General features: G+C 52.4%; 1 long non-coding RNA gene across 1 annotated transcript; it reads left to right on the top strand.

Moving 5' to 3' along the window:
• The first annotated feature begins 4,696 nt into the window (after positions 1-4,696).
• Positions 4,697-8,534, top strand: LOC122492151. Its single transcript, XR_006299554.1, has 2 exons — positions 4,697-6,683; positions 7,418-8,534. It is a non-coding gene; the product is annotated as an uncharacterized LOC122492151 (long non-coding RNA).
• The last annotated feature ends 252 nt before the right edge of the window (positions 8,535-8,786 follow it).

Here is an 8,786-nt window from a genome sequence, read left to right as displayed (position 1 = left end):
TTTCTGCCTTCTCTACTGTCAATTCTCACCCAGCAGACCAGCTATTTCTGGAGAGGCCGCTCACTGGTGAGAGTGATGTCAGAGGGCTGGGGTATGCAGCTGACCTCAAAAGCAGAGATCCTGACCATATCTCTTACTGGCCGCTCTCTTCGGGCAAGTTACTTAACAACACCTCTGAGGGTGCACGGAGTCCCACAGGGATCGATGAAATACTGAAGGCAAAGCATTCATCAAGGGCCTGGGGCCCAACGGGTTGTCAGCAGAGGTTAATTCCTGTCCCTTCCAATCTCGCATTGCCTACCCACCGCACTGATGTTAGTAAACCAAACAGTGCACCCAACCTCGGATGGTACATAGATACTCTGAGCCAGAAAAGTTCGGAATCAGAAGCTCAGGTCGATCACACATAGGTTCCGGGCTGAAAACTTACACGGAGCAGTCTAAAGCTCTACGGGTAACAATCAACTTCTAAAATATTCTGCGTGATCTCATCCCTGCCTACCTTATTTGCTGCATCAGTTACCTACGGCCGTGCGACCAACTGTCTCAAAGCGTAGTGGCTTAGAAAACAACCCAGCTGTATTATGTCACAGTTTCTGTGGGCTGGGAATCTGGGTGTGGGTCAGCTGCATCCTGTGGCCCAGTATCTCGCACAAGACCAATCACGTTATCACCTGGGACTGCAGTCATCTTGAGGTCCCTCTCGGGGCGACTCGGTTTTGGAGCTCGCTCGTGCGGTTGTTGGCAGGATTCAGCTCGTCACTGGCTGCTGGCTGAAGGCTCCCTCAGTTTCTAGCCACATGGGCTTCTCTATAGGGCAGTTCACAACATGGCGGCTCACTTTATCAGAACAAACAAGTGAAAAAGAAGCAAGGGATGGAGTATGGGCAAGACAGAAGTCTTTTATAACCTACTCTCAGAAGAGGCATGTCATTGCTATTTTGGCCTGTTCTAGAATCAAGTCACTAGAGCCAGTGCAACCTCAAAGGGAAGAAGAGGGGCGTTTTAGAAGCTCCCATCAATGTACTGCTTCACCCACCCTTCACTCTCAGGGTTCCAGACACGGGGGCCTATTTCCTTCCATGAACAAGTCCATACCTTCCTACCACGGGACCTTTGCACAGCAATTCTGTCTGCCTGGTAACCCCTCCCCTCCCGGCTTAGTTCAGATTTCATCTCCGGCCTCATTTTTGCAGAGAAGCCTTTCCTGACCACCATCCTCCCGAGACACGGGAAGGAGAGGTGCCTGAAACGTGACTCAGCATTGGGTAACTCCATTACCTTCGAGCCTGGTCACTGACTGTCCACCTCTCATCTTGTATGGTTTGCTATGTCGGGACTCTCCAGCAGTAACTCTAATCCTCAGACAGACATTGGATCTGGTTCATGGATTCTTGGTGTATCATGCTGGGCTGCCCCAGCAGTCAAAACAGAGGAAAGAGACAGACCCTGATTTCAGGCAGGGTCCCAGCTCTGAATACATGTGTGTTTCTGGCCAAGTTGCTTTTACCATCTGTGTTCATTTATTCACTTGGAATAGGTGGGATCGTCAGTCCACAAACCCGGGTGTGGGATAAATATAAATTTCTCTATCATGCCGCACTGAATTCAGTTTCTCTTTGGAACCTCCATTTGGCTGGAGTAGGTAGCAGCTCATTTCCAGAGACCCTTTCCCCAGAGACCGTATCTGTGCTCGGTGTGCAAAGGTGATGGGAGAGAGGCCACCTGGTCTTTGATGTCACCTGTCGGTGGCATTTATCTTTCTGAGTCATTGGTCAATGCAGGTCTCCATGGAGCTGTCCCTATTTCCTGTCTGCAACCTGTCTCGGGTCAAGTGACTCTGTTATTTTTATGACATTCTGGGTTTCACAGGAAACGTGGCATTATTTTTGGTGCCCCACAGGATTGTGGGAAGCTCTAAGAAGTATCTGAGCCTCTGACCACCTAGACGTGCCACGTGGCCACTTCTGCTCTTTTGGGCCTTCCTGCCTCCCCGGGGCTGCCTCTTCTCTTCTGCTCAGAGACCCCACACACCAGCCCTCTGGGGCTTTGCCCCTGCCCCACACCCGGCCCCGGGAGCTGAGGGTGCAGGCCTCCCACGGGAGCGTGGGCACCGTCCTCACTCTCCCTCCCAGCCCTTTCCGCATGACTCCCGGGAACATTCTTCTATCTGCAGAGGAGGGGGGGATGCCGTGCTCTGCTCACGATGCCTGCCTCCAAATGTTTTTGGCTAAGCCGTGAGTTCTTTCGGCTCTTCTGAGAATCTGGTCTCGGAAGCTCGAAAGCCAAGGAACACTCCTGAGCCAGCGTGATAAGGGACACCGGAGGGTGTAGAGGCCCAGGGGAGGGGCCCCATCTGGGCCGACTGTCCAGGAGGGGTGGGCCCGGGAGGCCAGAGCTGAGCTGAGCTGTGAGTGGAGTTACATAAGCAAGGGCAGGGCAGCGCGGCCGCGAGAAGAGCCTGTTCAAAGGTGGGAGGTATGGAGGCGGGCCTCTGGGTGGCTGCCGTGTGTGAGAAGGGAAGGCGGATTGTGTCTCCAGGAGCAGCTACAGATAAGGTTGGAGAAATAAGCAGGGATCTGGTAACAAAAGGTCTTGGATGTCAGGCCCAGGCGTTCGGATTTTATCTGCGGGAAATGTAGATCCATGGGAGGGTTTTTAAGTATGCGGTGATGTGGCCGGCTTTGCACTTTCGAATGTTCTCTCTGGGCCAAGGCGGAGGGCGGGCTGGAGGCAGCACACTAGTGAGGAGCCTGCTGCCACCACCTGGGCGTGGAAAGACAGGGCTGTGGTGAGAAGATGGAGATGGGGTGCAGGGGGCTGACTCCCAAGAGACCAGAGGGCAAGGCCATCCGGGCTTGATACCCGAGGGGACGTGGAGGCACCAAAGCTAAGAGTCTAGGACAGCCCTGTGGCCTCAGAGGGTAGTATTTACTGAGCTGGCAGGGTGGCGGCCCCAAGAGAAAAAGGTTGGAGGGGAGGCAGCGGTTGGTTTGGTCTGAAGTCCAGGATTACGCGGACAATGGCCCTGCGGGTGGTCCAGTTCTGAACCTCAGCAGAAGACTTTGGAGCAGAAAAGCCCACATCAGGAGTATGTGAGAGAGGCAGCCTCAGGACTCCAGTACTTTCTAAGAGTTACCGTGGGCTGTGGTCAGCTGGGATGTTCCAACAGCAGATGACCTTGCAGTGCAGGCGACTGGGACCCGAAGGCATACGAGACATCAGGACTCATTGAGGAAGAGAGGTCAAGGGCTGCTCCCGGGGCCTCAGCTATCCCGTCAGGGACCCGGATGTAGCTTGCTTTCTGCTGCACCCTGCTCTGGACTTTTGGTCTTGATGCTAATCCCTCTTGCCAGCAGATGCCTGCTGCCTCCGAAATTTCCCTGTTTCGGAGAAAGAGACCAGTTTTCCAGGACACGAGACATTTCCCCCAGTTTAGCCCAGCGCGTTGGCATTGGTACTTGAGATGACATTTATTCGTCATCCCAGTGTGAACAGAGTGTGGTGTGCCTAGCAGCATTTTAGTGGCACCGTAAAGCGTTCGGGAGGCAACAGGGCTCCAAGGAAAGAGGATAGCCTTCGAGGCCAAACAGACCCGAATCCTGGCCTTTCTGTGAATGTTGAGTAGGCCGCTTGCCCTCTCTGAATGTCCCTTTTAGCGTCTCTGAAACAGACAGTCAAGGGCTGCAAGTGTCCAGGGAGACGATTCTTGGGGAGTGGCGAGCAGTTCCTGGCACACGGTAGCCTCTCCTTCACCACGTTAGCACCCCTGCCCCCCCACTCAACCTTTCTCCCCTTGAGGGGACGTCGCCGTCTTCAAGAACAACCCCAGGATGCGGCGCCTGGGTGGCTCAGTCAGTTGAGCCCCCGACGCTTGGTTTTGGCTCAGGTCATGATCTCACAGTTGGTGGGTTCAAGCCCCACAGGGGGCTCTGTGCCGACGGCGCTGAGCCTGCTTGAGGTTCTCTTTCTCCCCTTCTTTCTCCGCCCCTACCCAGCTTGTGCTCTCTCTCTCAGAATAAATCAGTAAGCTTTAAAAAACATGTTTTCAGGAACAACCCAGGAGAAGACCCAGTCCAACCCCATGAAATGAATTGCCAGCAGTAGAATTTCACGCAGACGCTGAGGGGCACGGGGGTTTGAGGTGACAAGAGTAGGGAGAATAGGTGGTTGGTTAATATATGCTTACAGCTTAGATCCACTCTGTTCACATCGGGCTATCCCCATGAATAGAGTCGCAACTGGGAAGCAAGAGAGTGATTAAAAAAAAATAAATAAAAGTCTTGAAAGCCACCTGTGTCTTGTTAGAGTTCAAGCTAGCAGAAATAGAGCCTCCCTCGCCCTCAGATGCCTCTGTTCTCCTGCTCGTTAGCCTGGCAAAGCTGTGAGTAAGCTCAGAGCCTGCTCGCGGGGGGGGGGGGGGGGGGGGGGGGGGGGAGGGGGGGGAGTGGCTCTGCCTGGTGTGCCCGATGAGTCACTGCCACCTGCCCTGGTCCCCTGCCTGCCAGGTGGCCACTATCTTTGGACATTTTTGTTTTCCTTTGTGGGGAAGGATAATTATGGCCTCCATGCCCTGTGGCTTGATCCATTCTGCCTGCCCAGACAGGGGCAGAGATCCTTCACAAAACCTTCTTTTTTTTTTTTTTTAAGGGAAACCGGGGGGTGGCAGGGGAGGGGGGGACTTGAGTATGTCTGAGGTGTGCAGAAGCACCGGTGGCACAAGCGTAGGACCCTTTCGGGATTTGCAAGATGCTTAACTGTGCCCCACCAGCTACCAACGCCGAATGCAGTTGGTATGCAAAGTGGCTTAATTGACCTACAGGTTGGTTGAGTTTTAAAACCCGGTACCGATGCAAGAGAGAGGAAAACAGATCTGACAGATCCAGGATGAGGCTGTGTGGTTTACGCAAACACGGACAAAAAACATCCGGGGACAGAATGGCCTCACGTGGAAAACGGCCTGGTGATTAGACAGATAAATGGATGGACGGATGGATGGATGGGTGTTAGCTGAGAGGGAGCAAGGGGAAAGGCAGACCCCAGGAGCTTTTGGATTATGTATGTAGAACGCAACACCCTGGGCGTACGGAAGGTGTTCTAGACGGGCGCCGGACACTGACAAGTCAACCCAGGACCGGAGAGAATGTGTCGATTCTTTCTAAAGAGTTACTCCACACCTGGATGTGGCGGAGGTGGCTGTAGAAGTCATCAGTTGAGTTGGGTCACGATGGAAAACATTTGTGCACGAAGTCTGTAGTTGTTAGGTTCTGAGCGTGCACTGAGCCATCATATTCCTGGCTTTGAATTGCCACCCCAGGAAGGAACCTTGGGTGCATTATTTAACCTCTCTGGATCTCGGTTTCCTCATGTACGAATGAATGCCTGTTTCATGGAGAGGATGGAATGAGGCATATAGTTAGAACTTGGTCCCTGGTCGGGATTACACTTGCGTGTATTACTTTTTTCAACCTATTTTAATCGTCAGGGAACATCGTGCCAGGTCCCTGCTAGACGCTAAGGATATAGACTTCTTTGTTTCATTTTACAAATGTCTGCTGAGCACCTACTGTGTGCCTGGCAGACACTGCTAAGTCCTGGAGGTTGGACTTAGGGGGAACCAGACAAGACCCCTGCCCACAAGGTGCCTCTAGCCTGGCAAGGAAGACGGGCATTCAAATAATTAATGTACTTAGCATAGACAGGTCTGTGATGAGCCAGCCCAATGGGCTGGACACAAAGAGTATCGAGGCCCCTGCAAATGGGAAAACTGAAGCACAGAAAAGGGAGACGTGCCCAGGTCCCCTCACCCCGTGGGTGGCGAGAGCCTCAACTGGAACACAGACCAGCCTGACTCCAAAGTCCACATCCTTTCTCAACAACGCACAGCGGTGGCTGTGTGTTCCAAGCTTCTGGACGAACACATCAGGCTGGGCAGAGTTGAGAAAATGCACAGACACAGAGGGAGTCATTTTTCAGAGTCTCCAATTTGGGAAAGATGTGATTTCTGGGATCCAGAGGGGAGGATTTGAGAAGAGTCAGCGCCTGCTGCCCCCCGAGGGGAGCTGGGTGATTCTCGGTGGATGGATGTGGGTCTACGGGAGGACGTGTGCGTCTATGCCTAGTTCTGTGAACGTGTGAATGTGTGTGTATGTCTGCCCCCGTCTGTGTGTTTGTACGCCGTCTGCACGCAGAGGGGAGGCAGGCCGCTGTGCCTGTCCGTGCGTGTGTCTGTTGTTCCGTCCATACATTTCTGTGTGTGGCTCTATTTATATGTGTGTTTCCATATGTCTACGTGTGTGAGTGTCTGTGCTAGTGACCCTGTGTGTGTCGGAGTTGGGGGGGGGGGGTAGATTCGTGTGTGTCTGTGTCTGTGTATTTGTATTTGTGTGTGTATGTGTGTGTGTGTGTGTGTGTGTGTCAGTGTCCGTGAGGGTCTGTGTGTGTGTGTGTGTGCCTGGGTGGGGGATGGTGTGGTGTGGCCCATCTCCCACCAACCCCCCCCCCCCGCCGATGTTTCGGTGGCGCTGATCTAACTTGTCCTGCAGAACTGGGGAGATGACAACGTCAGTACGTCTAGCCTTATCTCCCAGCCTGCCGCTCTGTCAGAGGAAATGAGGTTTGCTTGGCACATCTACTCTTTATGATGTCATTTTGGCTGTGATCTGCGTGTCCTGCTCCCCTAGGTATTTGTCTTTTGATCGCCTAATGAATACCTGCCAACGTAGAGATGAAGAGAGCAGGCATTTTGGAGGGGTTTTTTTCAAGAATTTTTTTTTTTTTTTAAAGCATGTTAGCCGTCCATCTCTTTGCTGTGGACTTGGAAACCACGGTAAAGGGTTTAGAGCTCTGGCTTTGAAATGCTAAGACTTCGGCTCAAGTCTTCAGTTGGCCCTTTCAAAAGCTGTGTGACCTTGGAGGGGACACCGTGCGTCTCGGAGCCACAGCTCTTTTCCTGCTAACTTCAGAAAGTTCTTTGGAGGGGCAAATATAATAACAGAAGACTATGCTCTCAGAAATCCACACAGTCCTTAGATGGCATGATGTCAAGGCAGAAAGGCCCAGCAAGAGGCCTCTGGGCTCAGAGGTCAGGCAGACTCTGGGTTTGGGTCCTGGCTCCCTTCTTTTCCCAGTGTATGACATTGAGCAAGTTATTATACCTCTCTGAGCCTCGGATCGCTTCTGTGTTAAATAGGATATTGCATCTAAAGCACTCAGCCCACTGCTGGCCAGCGTGAGGACCCCCAAAATGAGAGCTGTCAGTATTTTTAATAATACAGGAAAGGTGATGGCAGTAGTTATCATCTGTGCCCTTTCAGACTTGCAGTGAGTATAAGCAAGATAAAGACTTTGGAAGTGCAGGGTGAAATGGACAGTGTGATGGGGGTGATTTACTATTATTTGTTTTTACTATTTCAAGATGCAGCATCGGCAGAGTGTTCTTGGCATCACCACACTCTTGGCAAGTGCTTCGCGTTTCATCTAGAACTCAGAGACCGTTCTAGTTGCACAGAAGGCTGAGAACAAGACGGCCTCCAGCCCAGAGAGGTCTGGGCTGGCTGCCGGGGGCTGACTTCCCCAGGACTCATCCCCAGCCCCTCCAACTGCACCGCTTCTGGAAGATTGCCTCACTCCAACCTCAACATCCCCCTTGCCTTGGAAGATGCTCTTCCTTCCCCCTGGAATATTCCGCATCACCGTTCTATGCCCTAGATCACCTGGGCTGGGATCCAGGTGCCTCTGCCCGAGCTAAGTCCCTGCTCTGTGCCCCCAGGGCACCGTGGATTCGCCCAACCATGCATGACATCCAGGACACTGGAATGCTCTGCTCTCTGTCTGGCTGCCTCCCGGCCGGTACCCTCCAGGAGGGCAGGGACAGGGACCACGAAACCCTCAGTGGATGTTTGCAGAGTGGACACATGGAGATTGGCTGGCTCCTCTCATTTTCTGGCCCTACCTCCCTCAGAGGCAATACCTTCAGATGGCAATATATTCATTTCATCTGGACCCACTTCTGACAGCCATTTTGTTCAGTAACAGATGCTGGAATGATGTGCCTGTTGATTTTGTTGGGGGGGGGGGGGTTGGGTTTGCTTTTGAAACCGATGGGTTCATTTCCTCTGGACTGCTTGTCTCAAATAATGGTGCCACGCAGACCAGAGGACAAAAGATTCCCAAGTGTTTGACCTGCTTCAGCCTGTGTTTTGGGGCTAACATGTGGGTTTGCTGCAGTGACCGTGGAGCTCTTGCCAGAGCTGGGCTCCCAGGACAGACGTTGGAATGCTCTGCAATTTCAGATGAGTCTTTTCATGGTCAGGTGGGCATCATTCAAGGAGAGATGTATGGTCTATCTGCCTGATGAGGTGTGAGCCTCACAGTGTGAGCCTTTCTCTCACCTAATAACCACCTGGCACACCCAGTTGGCATTCTGGCACTTGGGCCACCTCATGGTGCAGAGCGGGGGTCACCAAATGACACCCCTCAAGCCAAATCTAGCCCACAACCTGTTTTTGTAAATAAAGTTTTATCAGAACACAGCCATGCCCATTCATTTACCATTCAAGGTCTATGGCTGCTTTCGAACTATAATGGCAGAATTGAGTAATTACAACAGACCGTAAGGCTTGCAAAGACTAAAAAATTTTCTGTCTGGACCTTTATCGGAACACCAGATTAAAGAAGAATCTGGTCGAGCTAAATCAGTAACCCTGAGTATCATCCCATCTCCTTGCTCTCCCTCAGCCCAGACATTGGGCTGATCGCCGAGACCAGATTACTTTGCCCCACTA

This window comes from Prionailurus bengalensis, chromosome A1, assembly GCF_016509475.1.
Source record: "Prionailurus bengalensis isolate Pbe53 chromosome A1, Fcat_Pben_1.1_paternal_pri, whole genome shotgun sequence".
NCBI classification, from domain to species: domain Eukaryota; kingdom Metazoa; phylum Chordata; class Mammalia; order Carnivora; family Felidae; genus Prionailurus; species Prionailurus bengalensis.
The sequence above is the reverse complement of the archived record's forward strand: the minus strand, read 5'-3'. Positions and strand labels throughout refer to the sequence as shown.